Source organism: Rhineura floridana, chromosome 9, assembly GCF_030035675.1.
Source record: "Rhineura floridana isolate rRhiFlo1 chromosome 9, rRhiFlo1.hap2, whole genome shotgun sequence".
Lineage (NCBI taxonomy): Eukaryota > Metazoa > Chordata > Lepidosauria > Squamata > Rhineuridae > Rhineura > Rhineura floridana.
In genome coordinates this window covers 120345097-120360333 of record NC_084488.1, presented here as the reverse complement: position 1 = coordinate 120360333, position 15237 = coordinate 120345097, and the positions used below count along the sequence as shown (strand labels likewise).

The 15237-nt window shown below is 46.7% G+C and overlaps 1 protein-coding gene across 3 annotated transcripts in view; it reads left to right on the top strand.

The window, feature by feature from the left end:
- Positions 1–1504: 1504 nt before the first annotated feature.
- LZTS3 (leucine zipper tumor suppressor family member 3) overlaps positions 1505–15237 on the top strand; it is a 104782-nt gene continuing 91049 nt past the window's right edge. For 2 of the 3 annotated variants that reach the window (XM_061583511.1, XM_061583507.1), the window contains exon 1: positions 1505–1835. The gene's annotated coding sequence lies outside the window, so the exon portion shown is untranslated. The remainder of the gene's footprint in view (positions 1836–15237) is intronic. The other variant, XM_061583509.1, reaches the window with a different exon arrangement.

Here is a 15237-nt window from a genome sequence, read left to right as displayed (position 1 = left end):
ATAAAAAGCCCAGTCCTGATCATGTAGCAGAATGAGGTGGTAGAATAGGCAGGACTGGATCACTTCTGGTTGCTGTGAAGGACGGGGGACACCTCTGGTTCAGTTTTAATGCAAAACCTTCTAATTTACGCTTCCTGAAACAGAATTATCCAAAATTCACGCTTCTCAGATTTGGGATTTCCAACAACAAAAAAAGTGTGTCTATCAAGGGAAGGTGTACACAAAAGGCATATATTAGTGAAAATAACATGTGCTATATTGAAGGAAGGTGTTTGCAATAATGTGCATATTAGGCAAAACGGCATGCAAAAATGTTATGTATTAGGAGAAATTTATACTAAAATCCTAACAAATTTTTGTATGGTCTTAAAAATAAATAAATTGCAAACTGACGTGGAAATGTGGAGAACTGAATTTAAAAGTAGAAAAATGAGAAACTGAGTGAAACCAAAATTGATAGATCCATCCATCTTTAGTTACAGGTGTCACTTTTAAAATACAACTCCAGATTTTAAAAAAACATAACCCCATAACCCTCCCTGTACATTAAAAAAACCCACACATACAATAACATTACTACATTAGGAAGAAAGATCCAGCTTGTGCTGCCATAGCTGACAGCTATGGTATCACCTGGTATCAGCTTGCCTGTGCATTAAGATCAGCAAAAGAAGCTCTTCTGGTGATCCTATCATTACATTACCTGCATAGTGCAAGACCCCATGGAAGAGCCTTTTTGGTGGTGGCCTCACATCTGTGGAATGACCTCCTCCACTGAAATTTGTTTGTTCATTGCATTTATACCCCACCTTTTCTCTCAGGAGCTCAAGGTGGCATACATAGTTCTTTCCTTCCCTGTTTAATCCCCGCAACAACCCTGTGAGGTAGGTTAGGCTAAGAGGCAGTGACTGGCCCAATGTCACCCAGTGAGCTTCATGGCTGAGTGGGGATTCAAACCCTGGTTTCCCAGGCCCTATCCTTTTAGATGCCAGGGGGAAAACACCCTTTGGGGTTTTTTGGTTAGGCTTTGAGAGGCTGTTGGGTGGGTTAGTCCTTTTGATGATGTTGCTGATCATGTAACTTATGAGAATGATCATCTTATTGTTGAAAACCACCCTGTGCTTTCACCACCATTTTGGGTGAAAAGAGACTGAGAAACCTCTTAACGCATAAATAAATATTTCTCCTTGCAGCGAGAGTTTTTAAATATTTTTTTAAAAGTGTAGACTCCAAAAAAGTGACCCCCCCCCCCCTCCGCGTTTGAAGCTGAAGCTCTATGGTCTTATCCTCATGCTTCATCACGTGTCACCCAACCCTGCTTCCTTACCTCTGAGCGATGCCGGGAGGGAAGAGTTAAAAAGGCAGTCGCCCCGCCTTTCTCCTGGATCCTGCTCTCCAATAGGCCGGCACTGTGACAAGAGGGGCGTGGCCGAGGGGGGCCGGTCGCCGTTTGCCGCAAGAAAAGGGGGCAAGACGCGTGTCTGCGAGTGCGTGCGTGTGGATCGGTGACGCGGGGAGAGATGCGAGCCGCCAGCTCGCTCCCTGCAGCGGCGCCGGGCTCTTCCCTTGCAAAGCCTCCGCCTGATCATCCCACGTTCTTTCTGTCTTTTTTTCCCCGTGCAAGGAGGGAGAAGTCGGCATTTCCCCATGTGAATTGATTTCGAAACTCTGCGCTCTTTTCCAGACCTTTTCATGCCCTCTTTCCCCCCCCCGCAAATAAGAGGATTAAAAAACCGGACGCCCCCTTCAACGGCTGAAGGAGCTGCCTGCCCCCGGAGGAGCCCGTCGCGGCTGCGATCCTGCAAAGAGTAAGGGCAGAGCGGGCAGGAGGAGAGGTACCTCTTTCCCACACGCCCCGGAGGGATTTGGGGAGGGGGTGGAGGAGGAGAGGGAGGCATCGGCGGCACACACGTTGACCGCGGTGGGGGGGCGGGTTGCATGGCTGGCGGCGTTGCCCCCTGCCTTGCAGAACTGCTCAGGGTTGAGGGATAAACGCGAGCAGGGAGGCTAGATGGATGAGCTGCGCGTAGAGATTCTTGCAATTAAAATGTGCTGCACGATGGAGGATTTTTGGGGGGAGGGGGGAGGGGGGAGGAGAGAAGCCTTGCAACCTCTTTTTAGTTTTTATGCCTATTATTTTACTTTGCGTTTTGCTTTTTGGTTGGATATCTGTATCTTGTAATATGATCTTATCGGAGGGGGCTGGGAGGCTGGAAAGAGATGCATCTGAGTCGCAATTTGTGCATTGCTTATATTTTCACTTTTATTTATATTTTTTAACCTGGGAAGGGATAGAGCCTATTCTCCTTCTCTTCTAAACCTCCAACCCGTCTGGTGCTGGGTTGATGGAAAAACAGCCACTCATTGATAAAGGTGTGTGTGTGTGTGTGTGTGTGTGTGTGTAAAACCATAACCCCCTTGCAGGTATAATCAGTGGTGGTTGGTGTCAGGGTTGGGTTGTGGGTCTTCCCCCCCCCTTCATTTTTTGAGATGATGTCATCAGTAGGGTGTCATCCAGAGCGTGAGGTGAGGTGCTGGCGTTTGGATGATTAACAGGGGATGGCTGCAAATTATGTCATCTGCTTTGGATGCTGCTGCGTACCATTTCAGTGGCAGCGAGCTGGGGGAGGGAACCTGCTCTCCTCTTTAGGCTAAGCATAGATTCTAAACAGAGCGAGAGCAAGATTAGAAATGGCTAAAAAATTTTTTATATTGGTAACATTATCTATAGCTGCAAAGCAGGGATGAATATAAACTCCTTGCAGATGTGACATCGTGTACAACTGAGTGGAGGGATTAAATGTCCTCTTTCTGGCTGTTTTTCTTTAAAGAGTGACCCCCTTTTGCTTGCTATAGCCCCTCCAAATCATTTTTGCCTTCATCTATGCATGCATATGTTTATAGGATCAAGGCTTCTTTTTGCCATGCTTCAATTAATGAGTTTCCCAGAGACCCCTCATTTCTTGAGGATGGAGCCTTCATGTTTTTTTTTAAGGATTTCACTCCACTCTCCTTGTGGACTGGTCCTGTTTATTTCAGATCCTATCACTTTGATGGATCCCTTAATTGGGTCATCTGGCCAGCCTGTTCTGTCCTGCATAGCCTCATAACCTTGCCTCTCCTGTCTCCTTCGAGGTTTCCTAAAATAGCAGAAGAGAGAAGCATACAAATTGTCTCTTCCAGATCTCTGGCCATCGTTCCTGAATTCTCCTTCCTTGCCACGGTGACTACCCTCAACCCTTTCATCTGGTGGAGCGTCACCCGACAAACTATTGCTGATGCGCAGACCTGCGCCTAGGGACAATTGGGGTGGGGTGGGGGTGAATTCTGCCAGAGTATTTGGGTTGGAGAGAAGTGGGAAGCTCTGCTGAAGCAATTTGATCATCTTTGGGGTTGGCCCTGTGCATAATTGGGTTGGTGAGCTGTTAACTGCACTGCAGTGTAGATAAGGAGCGAGCTGCCTTACCTCTTCTCTGTCTCTTGCTCTCCTTTGCTGCCCTTTACTGTTGGGCCCTCTTGCTTATTTTCACGCTGGCTCAGTTGGGCATGATGTAAGCATGTTGACTGGGGCACACACACAGGCAGGCAGGCAGGCACATCTATGTCCTGTTTCGCCTGCATGCAAAAGCTTTCCACTGGATCGTGAGCTGCTGAGATTCTGCAATTGCTTCTGGCTTGCTGGCATGAAGGACGAGAGGATCTCTCTGGAATAAGCTGCTTCCTGACATTCTCAGGCCACCCCTTTGGTTACAAGAGCTGCTTGCCATCAGATCCATGGTGCAGCTGTGCTGTGTAAGGATTTCGCTGCCCAGACAGGCAAGGTGGCCTTTCGTCTGGGGAAGTCTCTGAAACTGCGCAGATTCTCTCTCCCTTGCCCCTAGAGTAGCGTCTGTGCACTCATGTCCGGGATTTGGGCGCACGGTTGCGTCTCTGTGTCGTAGCATGGAAGCACAGTGGCCTTATACTGAGTCGGACCATTGGTCCATATAGATCAGTACTGGCTGCACTGACTGTCAGCAGCTCTCCGGTGTGAAAGGCAGGGAGTCTGTCCCAGCCCTACCTGGAGATGCTGCCTGGGGGGGGGGGTTGAACCTGGGATCTTCCGCATGCAAAGCAGATGCTCTGCCACTCCCCACAAGACGTTGACCTCTGAGAGAGCAGAGCTAGGGAGGGAATGTGGTGGCATCATTAGAAGAACACTGCGGGCAGGCCCTGGTTGTTGCTCCTTCCAGGAGGGATTAAATCATATACCAGCAACTTTGGACTGTGCAGGAAGGGTCGTAGTTCAGTGGCAGGGCATCTGCTTTGCATGCAGAAGGTCCCAGGTTCAGTCCATGGCATATCCAGGTAGGGCTAGGAGAGAATCCTCTCTGAAATTCTGGAGAGCTGCTGCCAGTCAGTGTAGACAATATGGAGCTGGATGGTCTGCCTCGCAATAAGGCAACTTCCTATGTTCCAGGTTGTGCAATTAAAGCTGATGTGGAACAACAAACTAACTCCCCCCCCCCAAAAAAAAAGTCGGGGTTTTTGCAATAATGAAAGTGACAGGGACAGGCATAGGAAAGTGTGAGGTAACACTTGCATGAGGTGTCATCGTCTGATCTCTCTGTGAAAAAATTGAAATGTTCAGTGACAAGCCCAATGTCCTCTTACCCTCCCGGCAAACTCTGTGCATGCAAATCGGGTTGAATGCTGAATAAATGATTTGTCTATATGCAACCTTTCTTGGGGAAGGGCATAGCTCAGTGTGAGAGCATCTGCCTTGCACGCAGAAGGTCCTGCGTTCAATCCCCAGCATCTCCGGGTAGGTTTCAGAGAGACCCCTGCTGGAAACCCTGGATGCTGCTTCCAGTCAGTGCAGACGGTACGGAGCTAGATGGAACAGCAGTCTGACTTGCTGTGAGGCAGCTGCCTACGTCCTGTGAAAAAGGCAAATTCCATGCTAGGGATAATTAGGAAAGATATTGAAAATAAAACAGCCGATATCATAATGCCGTTGTATAAATCTATGGTGCAGCCACATTTGGAATACTGTGTACAGTTCTGGTTGCCTCATCTCAAAAAGGATATTATAGAGTTGGAAAAGGTTCAGAAGAGGGCAACCAGAATGATCAAGGGGATGGAGCGACTCCCTTACGAGGAAAGGTTGCAGCATTTGGGGCTTTTTAGTTTAGAGAAAAGGCGGGTCAGAGGAGACATGATAGAAGTGTATAAAATTATGCATGGCATTGAGAAAGTGGATAGAGAAAAGTTCTTCTCCCTCTCTCATAATACTAGAACTCGTGGACATTCAAAGAAGCTGAATGTTGGAAGATTCAGGACAGACAAAAGGAAGTACTTCTTTACTCAGCGCATAGTTAAACTATGGAATTTGCTCCCACAAGATGCAGTAATGGCCACCAGCTTGGATGGCTTTAAAAGAAGATTAGACCAATTCATGGAGGACAGGGCTATCAATGGCTACTAGCCATGATGGCTGTGCTGTGCCACCCTAGTCAGAGGCAGCATGCTTCTGAAAACCAGTTGCCGGAAGCCTCAGGAGGAGAGAGTGTTCTTGCACTCGGGTCCTGCTTGCGGGTTTCCCCCAGGCACCTGGTTGGCCACTGTGAGAACAGGATGCTGGACTAGATGGGCCACTGGCCTGATCCAGCAGGCTCTTCTTATGTTCTTATGTCCCTGTGTTAACCTGGGCTGTGCCTCCTGTCTTGGAGAGTCACTTCTGCCCTGTGGTGAGAAGCCAGGGGTTGCCCATGATGGGGCATCAGCCAGTGGTCCATCTAGCTCTGTCACCAGATAGATGCACCACATCAGTGCATGAAGTCCGCAGCTGTCCATTATTAAGCTTTGATATTGGATCAAATCTGGCATGCGCTCTCTGCATGCGGAGGTGGCAGATTTGGCCACTGCTAGCCCAGGGCTCTGTCATTTTACAGTAGGGCCCCACTCATACGGCGGGTTGTGTTCCGGGCCCCCGCCGAAAAGCGAAAACCACTGAAAAGCGGAACTCATTGAATAGAATGGCGTGCGATGCCCGAAAACTGCCGTAAAAGTGGAACAAGCACCGTATGAGTGGGGCTTTAGGCTAATTGCGTCTAATTGAGACCGCTGCATTAGCGAAGGACTGTAAAGCGGGGCCCTACTGTATTCATTATTATACTGTATTCATTATTATTTGTCTTTTTTGCAGTCCTTTGCGGACACATAATTGGGTGCTAGAACAAATTAAACTAGAACTATCATTAGAAGCTAAAATGATGAAACTGAGGTTATCCTACTTGGGACACATAATGAGAAGACATGATTCACTAGAACAGACAATCATGCTGGGAAAAACAGAAGGGAGTAGAAAAAGAGGAAGGCCAAACAAGAGATGGATTGACTCCATAAAGGAAGCCACATACCTGAACTTACAAGATCTGAACAAGGTGGTTCATGACAGATGCTCTTGGAGGTCACTGATTCATAGGGTCGCCATAAGTCGTAGTCGACTTGGAGGCACATAACAACAACAACAACTGTATTCATGTCTTCTTTTACATACCAGCTTCCAGCATTGGCATGCTGTGCCAAACGGCTCCAAAGTTTAATTCTCTTCCCCATTCCCTTCGCGGAGAGCACTGTAGCTCAGTAACGGAGTATCTGCTTTGGATGCTGGAGGTCATGAGTCACTGTCCTTGTGGGAGGAAGGGTGAGATATAAATTTAATACATACATGCATAAAATAATAAATAAAAACCCTGGCATTTCCAAGTTCTGTCCCCCCCCCACTAATTATTTCAGGGGAAGGGCCATCGCTCAGTTACAGAGCATCTGCATGCAGAAGGTCTTGGGTTCAACTCCCAGCAGCATCTCCAGGTAGGTCTGAGACACAGCCTTGAGGAGCTGCTGCCAGCCAGTGTGTAGAAAATGAGCTAAATGGACCAATGATCTAACCTGCTATACAGGGCTGGCCCCAGGCATGCCAGGGCCCTTGGGCACCACCCTACCCCGGGCCCCAGCGCTCCCCTCCTATGATTCCCTTGTTCAGCCTACCTTTCTTGGCTGTGTTTTGCGGCTGCCCTTAACCAAGAAGGTGGCCGAGGTTTTCCTAAGGGGATGAAGCCTCTGCCTCCATCTTGGCTGATGGCAGAGATGCACGCATGGAGCCAGCCCTGCTGCTATAAAGCAGCTTACTGTGCTGTGTGTTCCTAAATCTCGTATATTTCTGAGTGAATAACTTGTATGGATGTGAAAGTTGGACAGTGAAAAAAGCAGATAAGAGAAAAATCAGCTCATTTGAAATGTGGTGTTGGAGGAGAGCTTTGCACATACCATGGACTACGAAAAAGACAAATAATTGGGTGTTGGAACAAATTAAACCAGAACTGTCACTAGAAGACGAAACTGAGGTTATCATACTTTGGACACATAATGAGAAGACACGATTCACTAGAAAAGACAATCATGCCGGGAAAAACAGAAGGGAGTAGAAAAAGAGGAAGGCCAAACAAGAGATGGACTGATTCCATAAAGGAAGCCACAGGCCTGAACTTACAAGATCTGAACAAGGTGGTTCATGACAGATGCTCTTGGAGGTTGCTGACTCATAGGGTTGCCATAATCGTAATCGACTTGAAGGCACATAACAACACCTTGTATGACTATAGGGCCATCAATGTGTACATGGCATTTTACACGAAAATGTGAGGAGTGTTCTTAATTCTTCTCCATATGCCGGGGGCAGGAATGGGGGCAGAGGAAGGGTGATATCTTCTGTCAGAGTGATGTTTGCTCCGGCAAATGCATGAGGTGATAATGAGGCTTTCAAATTCTAGTATTGCTTGTCACAGACTAGCATATAGGAAGTCGGAGAGTGAGGAAAATGATCAGGCAGAGGCTGAATCTATGAGTCAGCACAGCCACTTCCACTCTCCTTGGGGGGCTGACGTGGCGAGCTCCTGTGTTTCAAAATTTATCATGGCAGCACAGGAGGGGGCCATAACTCAGTGGCTGAGTACATACTTTGCATGCAGGATATCCCAGGTTCAATCCCTTGGCACCTCCTGTTAAAATGAGTAGGCCATGGAAAAAACCTCTCTTAGCCTGAGACCCCAGAGAGCTGCTGCCAGTCAGAGTAGACAATACCTGGGTAGGTGGTCCAGGGATCTGATGGCATAAAGCAGCTTTCTATGTTCAGCCTTCGTACTCCCACCTGTCTTCTGCCTTCGTTTGCAGCCTCTGTGGATGAATTTTATAAAACAAGGGAAGTTGTGTGTTGTTTGGCTCTTCCAGCTTTGTTCTATTTAGGGGCGAGGACGATGACCGACTTCACTTATGTGCTTTTGAGCATCACTCCCACTGTTGGTTTGTACGTGTGAAAGACAACTGCAGTTTTTAAACCTGCCTTCATCAGGTTCTTTAACTGCAAATCCCTGCTCTGGTGTCAATTGCATCGCCGCCTTGGTACATCTTTTGCATCGCCTATGAACAGATGCTTTCCTCTGGCAGTGGGATTTTAATCCTGCACCTGACATTTTTGTTATACAGTTGTACACGTTTGGGAATGGCTTTTTTCACACTTTAGCCTCTTCTCTCTCTATGGCACTGTCTTGTTTTATCACTATTGAACAGGAACAACACACCTGCATTTCTATGACTCTCAAGGTGTTGGACTACGACCTGGGAGACCAGGGTTCGAATCCCCACACAGCCATGAAGCTCCCTGGGTGACTTTGGGCCAGTCACTGCCTCTCAGCCTCAGAGGAAGGCAATGGTAAACCCCCTCTGAATACCGCTTACCATGAAAATCCTATTTGTAGGGTCACCATAAGTCGGAATCGACTTGAAGGCAGTACATTTACATTTTAGCCTCTAAGGCAAGGCTGCTTTGCTCAACTGGCCTTCTCTCTGGACTCTAGTGAAAGTGATAAGGTTGGAAGGAAAGGTTTACCAGGAAAGGTTTGCCACTATCCTTCCTCCCAGCATTACTGTATCTGCACCAGCGCTTGAGTGTCCTTTTAAGTGTGCATGTGTGTGTGTAAACAAAACCATGCTAGTGAAATGAAGAAGGCTCCCCTCGACCAAATTTGGATTCAGTTCGCGTTTCAAGCTGAATTTATCAGATTTGCACTTTCTGAAACGATACAAGAACTGAAACATAGTCATCTTTCAAAATTCACACTTATTCAAATTTTGTGATGCGGTTTGCCAACCAAGCAATGTCTACAAAAATGTATATGTTAGAGGGAAAAGTGTGCATAAAGATGAATATATGTGTGAAAGAAAATAACATGCAGAATGCATTATATGATGAGGAATGTCTTGCAAAAATGTGTACATTAGTCAAAATTGCCTACAAAAATGTGTTTATTAGGAGAAATTCACACTAAAATGCTGGAGAATTTTCGTGAGGTTTTTTTTTTTACTACAGAAATGTGGAGACCTGAATTTAAGATTGGAAAAATGAGAAACTGAGAGAACTGAAATTGACAGACCTTCCCATTCCTAGTACTGTGTCAGGCCATCGTCCCATCTAGCTCAGTATTGTCTACACTGACTGGCAGTGGCTCTCCAGGCTTTCAGACAAGCAGATGCTCTACCATAGAGCTATGGCCATTCCCAAAGCACTGGCTCCACCATCACTTCCTTCAGTACCCCTCTGGTGGAGATGTTTGCTCTGGCAAATGCATGAGGTGATAATGAGGCTTTCAAGTTCTAGTATTGGTTGTCCCAGATTAGCATAGAGGAAGTCAGAGAGTGAGGAAAATAATCAGTGGAAATACCCTCTGGTGGAGGATGCTGAAGGAATTGATGGTGGAGCCAGCCAGATGAGGTGTGACAACAGGAAACTACTTCCAAACAGTCAGAAATGTGTAAGAATCAAGAGCAGCATCTTACCAAAGAAAGCGATGCTTCAGTTTAGTGCAGGGGTGGGTAACTTGTGGCCCTCCAGGTATTTGCTGGGCCCCCACCTGCCATAAGCCCCAGTTGGCATGGCCAATGCCAAGAATGATGGGAGGTGCAGTCCAGCCATGTTTGGAGGGCTCCTGATTTGCAGAGTGGCAAGTAAGCAGTATATAAAACCAATGAATAATAATGTTTCATAATAATATTTATTTAATTTGTTAGTTGCCTCATACCCAGTGGCAACTTAATGGTGACTTAATGCAATAAAAATCCAGTACTATTAACATTTTCCAAAAGTATTGAAAGCATAGATAGCATAAAATTACCCCAAATCAACACGATTCGTCAAAATATTATTCCTTTTAGCAGTCCTTTGTGGTGTCTTCAGCTTGTTGGGGTTTACTTCACTGTGAATATAAGGCAGACTTCACTGCAAAAATTCCCATTAGAGGATGGTCATCACAATGTCAACATTCTGTACCTGTACTGCAATTGTTTAAGACCATTTTTAAGATGTTTTGTTTTAAATATATATTTTTTTTTAAAAAATTAAAAATGTATTTTAGTATTTTATCACCTGTTTGCTTTGCTCCCTTTGGGAAGAAGGGTGAGATGTAAATTTAATAAATAAATACCTGGTTCACAATTGTAAATTATGTGGCTCATATATATTACAAATTGGACATTAAGTTCTTCTGCAGCTTAAAATGTTGGGGAAAGGTGGTAGAGCATCTGTCTTGCATGCAGAAGGTCCCAGGTTCAATCACCAGCAGCATCTCCAGCTAGGGCTGGGAGTGTTACTTATTTTATTTATTTATTATTTTATTTATATCCCGCCCTTCTTCCCAGCAGGAGCCCAGGGCGGCAAACAGAAATGCTAAAAACATTTTAAAACATCATAAAAAGACCTTAAAATACATGAAAACGAAACATAAACAACATTTTTAAAAAAAGCTTTAAAAACATCTTTTTTTTAAAAAAAAAAAGGGTTAAAACATATTATTAAAGAAAACATATTAACAAGCAATTCTAACACAGACACAGACTGGGATAGGTCTCAACTTAAAAGGCTTGTTGCAAGAGGAAAGTCTTCAAAAGAGTCCGAAAAGATAGCAGAGATGGCGCCTGCCTATTATTCAAGGGGAGGGAATTCCACAGGGTAGGTGCCACCACACTAAAGATCAGTTTCCTATATTGTGCAGAACAAACCTCCTGATAAGATGGTATCTGCAGGAGCCCCTCACCTGCAGAGCGCAGTGATCGACTGGGGATATAAGGGGTAAGACGGTCTGTCAGGTAACCTGGTCCCAAGCTGTATAGGGCTTTGTACAGCAAAACTAGAACCCTGAACTTGGCCTGGTAGCAAATGGGCAGCCAGTGCAATTCTTTCAGCAGTGGGGTGCCATGTTGGCGATGCCCTGCCCCAGTGAGCAGTCTCGCCGCTGCATTTTGCACCACCTGCAGCTTCTGGACCAACCTCAAGGGCAGCCCCACATAGAGCGCATTACAGTAATCCAGCCTGGAGGTTACCAGTGTGTGGACAACAGTGGTCCAGCTATCCCGGTCCAGAAACAGCCGCAGCTGTCTTACCAGCCGAAGCTGGTAAAAGGCACTCCTAGCCACTGAGGTCACCTGGGAATCTAGCAACAAAGATGGATCCAGGAGCACCCCCAGGCTACGGACCTGCTCTTTCAGAGGGAGTACGACCCCATCCAAAGCAGGCAACTGACCAGTTATCCGAACTCGGGATGTTACTTGCCTGAAACCCTGGACAGCTGCTGCCAGTCAGTGTAGACATAAGTGAGCTAGCTGGATCAGTGATCTGACTCAGTATAAGGCAGCTTCCTATGTTCCTAAATGTAAAAATAAGATTTTGCACTTATATCGTAATTTGAAGTCCATTTTGTTTTTGTCCGAGTCCTAAACCAGGGGTTTCTAAATTGTGGTCTGTGGGCCACCAGTGGTCCACAAGCTTCATTCAGGTGGTCTGTGGATTTATGGTTGAAGATGGGAGACAGCAGATCCATTGCACTGAATATTCATACTGATTTTTAATTGCATTTTATTCACAATTGCTGCAACAGGCAGAAAAAAATTATCAAGTGGTCTGTCAAGACGCTCAGCAGTTTTCAAGTGGTCCATGCGGGGGGAGGTTTGGGAACCACGGTCCTAGACATTCCCAACCTGGGGCCAAGTGAGTGCACCAGCCTCCCTCATCCTGGTGCTCCCCAGATGTTTGGGATGATTCTTCCCATCAGCGTCAGCCAGCATGGCCAAAGGGATTTGTAGTACAATGACATCTGGAACGGACCAGATTGGGCAAGGCTGCACCAAAGGATGATTTTTTTTAAGGCTCAAGGGAATTGTGGGCAAACCAAGAAAGTTTCTTGGTACGGCAGAAGGAGCTGTTTAATCCCCTTTGGGGTGCCCAACCAAGTACAGGGAAGCTCCCGAATCAGAATGATTAAAGCTTAGACAAGGGCCTGTTAAAGGTGCTATTAGCCTTCTCTCCAAGAGACCGGAGACACTGTTTCCTCCCAGGAAGAGTTGTGTTAAATGCAAATTAGCTCTTTTTACTACAGCTATAATATGGCATAGTGGTTAGATTGTTGGACTATGACCTGGGAGACCAGGGTTCGAATCCCCACACAGCCATGAAGCTTACCAGGTGACCTTGGGCCAGTCACTGCCTCTCAGCCTCAGGGGAAGGCAATGGTAAACCCCCTCTGAATACCGCTTACTATGAAAACCCTATTCATAGGGTCGCCATACGCCGGAATTGACTTGAAGACAGTCCATTTCCATTTTTTCATAATTTATCTATAGAACCCAGCCAGTGGTGATCTGGTCATGCACACTTAGGCTGGAAGAGCCACCCTATACTTTAAGCTCTCAGCTGTTCTTTTGTGACCTGATGTGAGGCAGGTCAGCAAGCCAATTCAATGGGGCTTGCTTCTAGAGAAGCTCGAAGGGTAGTAACAAGATCTAGGGCCTTTTCAGTGGTTGCCCCCGATTTATGGAATAGTCTTTCTGATGAGGTGCGCCTGGTGCCTACACTTTTATCTTTTCGGCGCCAGGTTAAAACCTTTTTATTCTCCCAGGCATTTTAATCTATTTGTGTTTTTAATCTATATCAGGTTGTTTACTTGTTTAATAATGTATAATAATAATAATAATAATTTAATTTGTGTCGCCTATCTGGCCAGTGGCCACTCTAGGCGACGTACAACTCAGTTACAATAAAATACATCATAATAATACAATACAAACGATAAAAATTATCAAACAATGACAGTTCAGAGTAATAGGCAATTAGTCATAGAGATTAACCCTCCCCGGAAGTCCCGAAGGCCTGTCTGAAAAGCCAGGTCTTCAAGGCCTGGTGGAATACATTCAGGGAAGAGGCATGCCGGAGATCATATGGGAGGGAGTTCCAGAGAGTGGGGGCCACCACTAAGAATGCCCTCTCTCTAGTCCCCACCAACCTAGCTGTTTTAGTTGGTGGGACTGAGAGAAGGCCCTGTGTGGCTGATCTTGTCGGGCGGCATAATTGGTGGCGTTGGAGGCGCTCCATCAGATAAACTGGGCCGAGACCGTATAGGGATTTAAAGGTTAATACCAACACCTTGAATTGGGCCCGGAAAACAACTGGAAGCCAGTGCAGATCGAACAACACTGGAGTGATGTGCTCCCGGCGACGACAATTTGTAAGTAGTCGGGCTGCCGCATTTTGTATAAGTTGTAGTTTCCAGACCGTTTTCAAGGGTAGCCCCACGTAGAGCGCATTACAGTAATCCAAACGAGAGGTGACCAGGGCATGTACCACCAATGGGAGCTGATGAACAGGAAGGTAGGGTTGCAGTCTACGTATGAGGTGTAATTGATACCAAGCTGCCCGGCTCACTGCCAAGATCTGAGCCTCCATGGACAGCTTGGAATCCAGAACAACCCCAAGGCTGCAGACCTGGTCCTTTAGGGGCAGTTTCACCCCATCGAACATCAAGTCAATATCTCCCAACCTTCCCTTGTCCCCCACGAGTAGCACCTCGGTCTTATCAGGATTCAGTTTCAACCTGTTCCTTCCCATCCATCCACTCACGGATTCCAGGCACTTGCACATGGTCTCCACAGCCAACTCTGGTGAGGATTTAAACGAGAGATAGAGCTGAGTGTCATCCGCATATTGGTGACACTGCAGCCCAAATCTCCTAATGATTGTCCCCAGCGGCTTCATATAGATATTAAATAGCATGGGAGAGAGGATAGAGCCCTGTGGCACACCACAATTGAGAGGCCAAGGGTCTGAAACCTCTTCCCCCAATGCTACTTGTTGATGCCTATCGGAGAGAAAGGAGCGGAACCACTGCAGTACAGTGCCTCCTATTCCCAATCCCTCCAGGCGATGTAGAAGGATACTGTGGTCAACAGTATCAAAAGCCGCTGAGAGATCGAGGTGGACAAGAAAGGTGAATTCTCCCCTATCTAATGCCCTCCTCATATCATCCACCAGAGTGACCAAGGCTGTTTCAGTTCCATGTCCAGTCCTGAAACCCGATTGGTATGGATCCAAGTAATCCGTTTCATCCAAGTGTGTTGACAACTGGTTGGCCACCACTTGCTCAATGACCTTGCCCAAGAATGGTAAATTTGAAATTGGGCGAAAGTTGTTCAAAACTTGGGGATCCAAGGAGGGCTTCTTTAAGATGGGCTTTACAATTGCCTCCTTGAGGGCTAATGGCATTACACCCTCCTCCAGGGATGCATTAACCACCGCCTTAATCCCCTCACCCAATTTCTCTTCGCAGCTCACAAGGAGCCACGACGGGCAAGGATTATTTAGACATGTGGTAGGCTTCACAGTTGAGAGCACCTTGTCCACATCCTCAGAAGGGAGAGGCTGAAACCGATCCCATTTGACCGGCTTGCAACTGGCCAACTCTGGTTCATTTACTGTATCCACGGCGTACGGGATCAAGTTCCGCAAGTGTTCGATTTTGTCAGCAAAGTGCTTTGCTAATTTGTCACAGGAGGCTTTTGACTGTTCCAAGGGTTCCTGAGCAACTGGACCGACCAGGCTTCAGACCACTTGGAACAACCTCCTGGGACAGCACTCTGCGGACGCAATGGAGGCAGCAAAGAACTTCTTCTTTTCTGCCTTCACTGCCACTTGATAGGCAGCTATTGCTGCTCTAACCTGTGTCCGGACATCTTCGGAACGTGATTTCCGCCACCGGCGTTCTAGTTGTCTCACCTCCTGTCTCAGATTACGCAACCGTGGTGTATACCATGGTGCTAACTGAGTTCTGTTCAGGGGGAGAGGATGTTTCGGAGCCACCCGGTCCAATGCTCTGG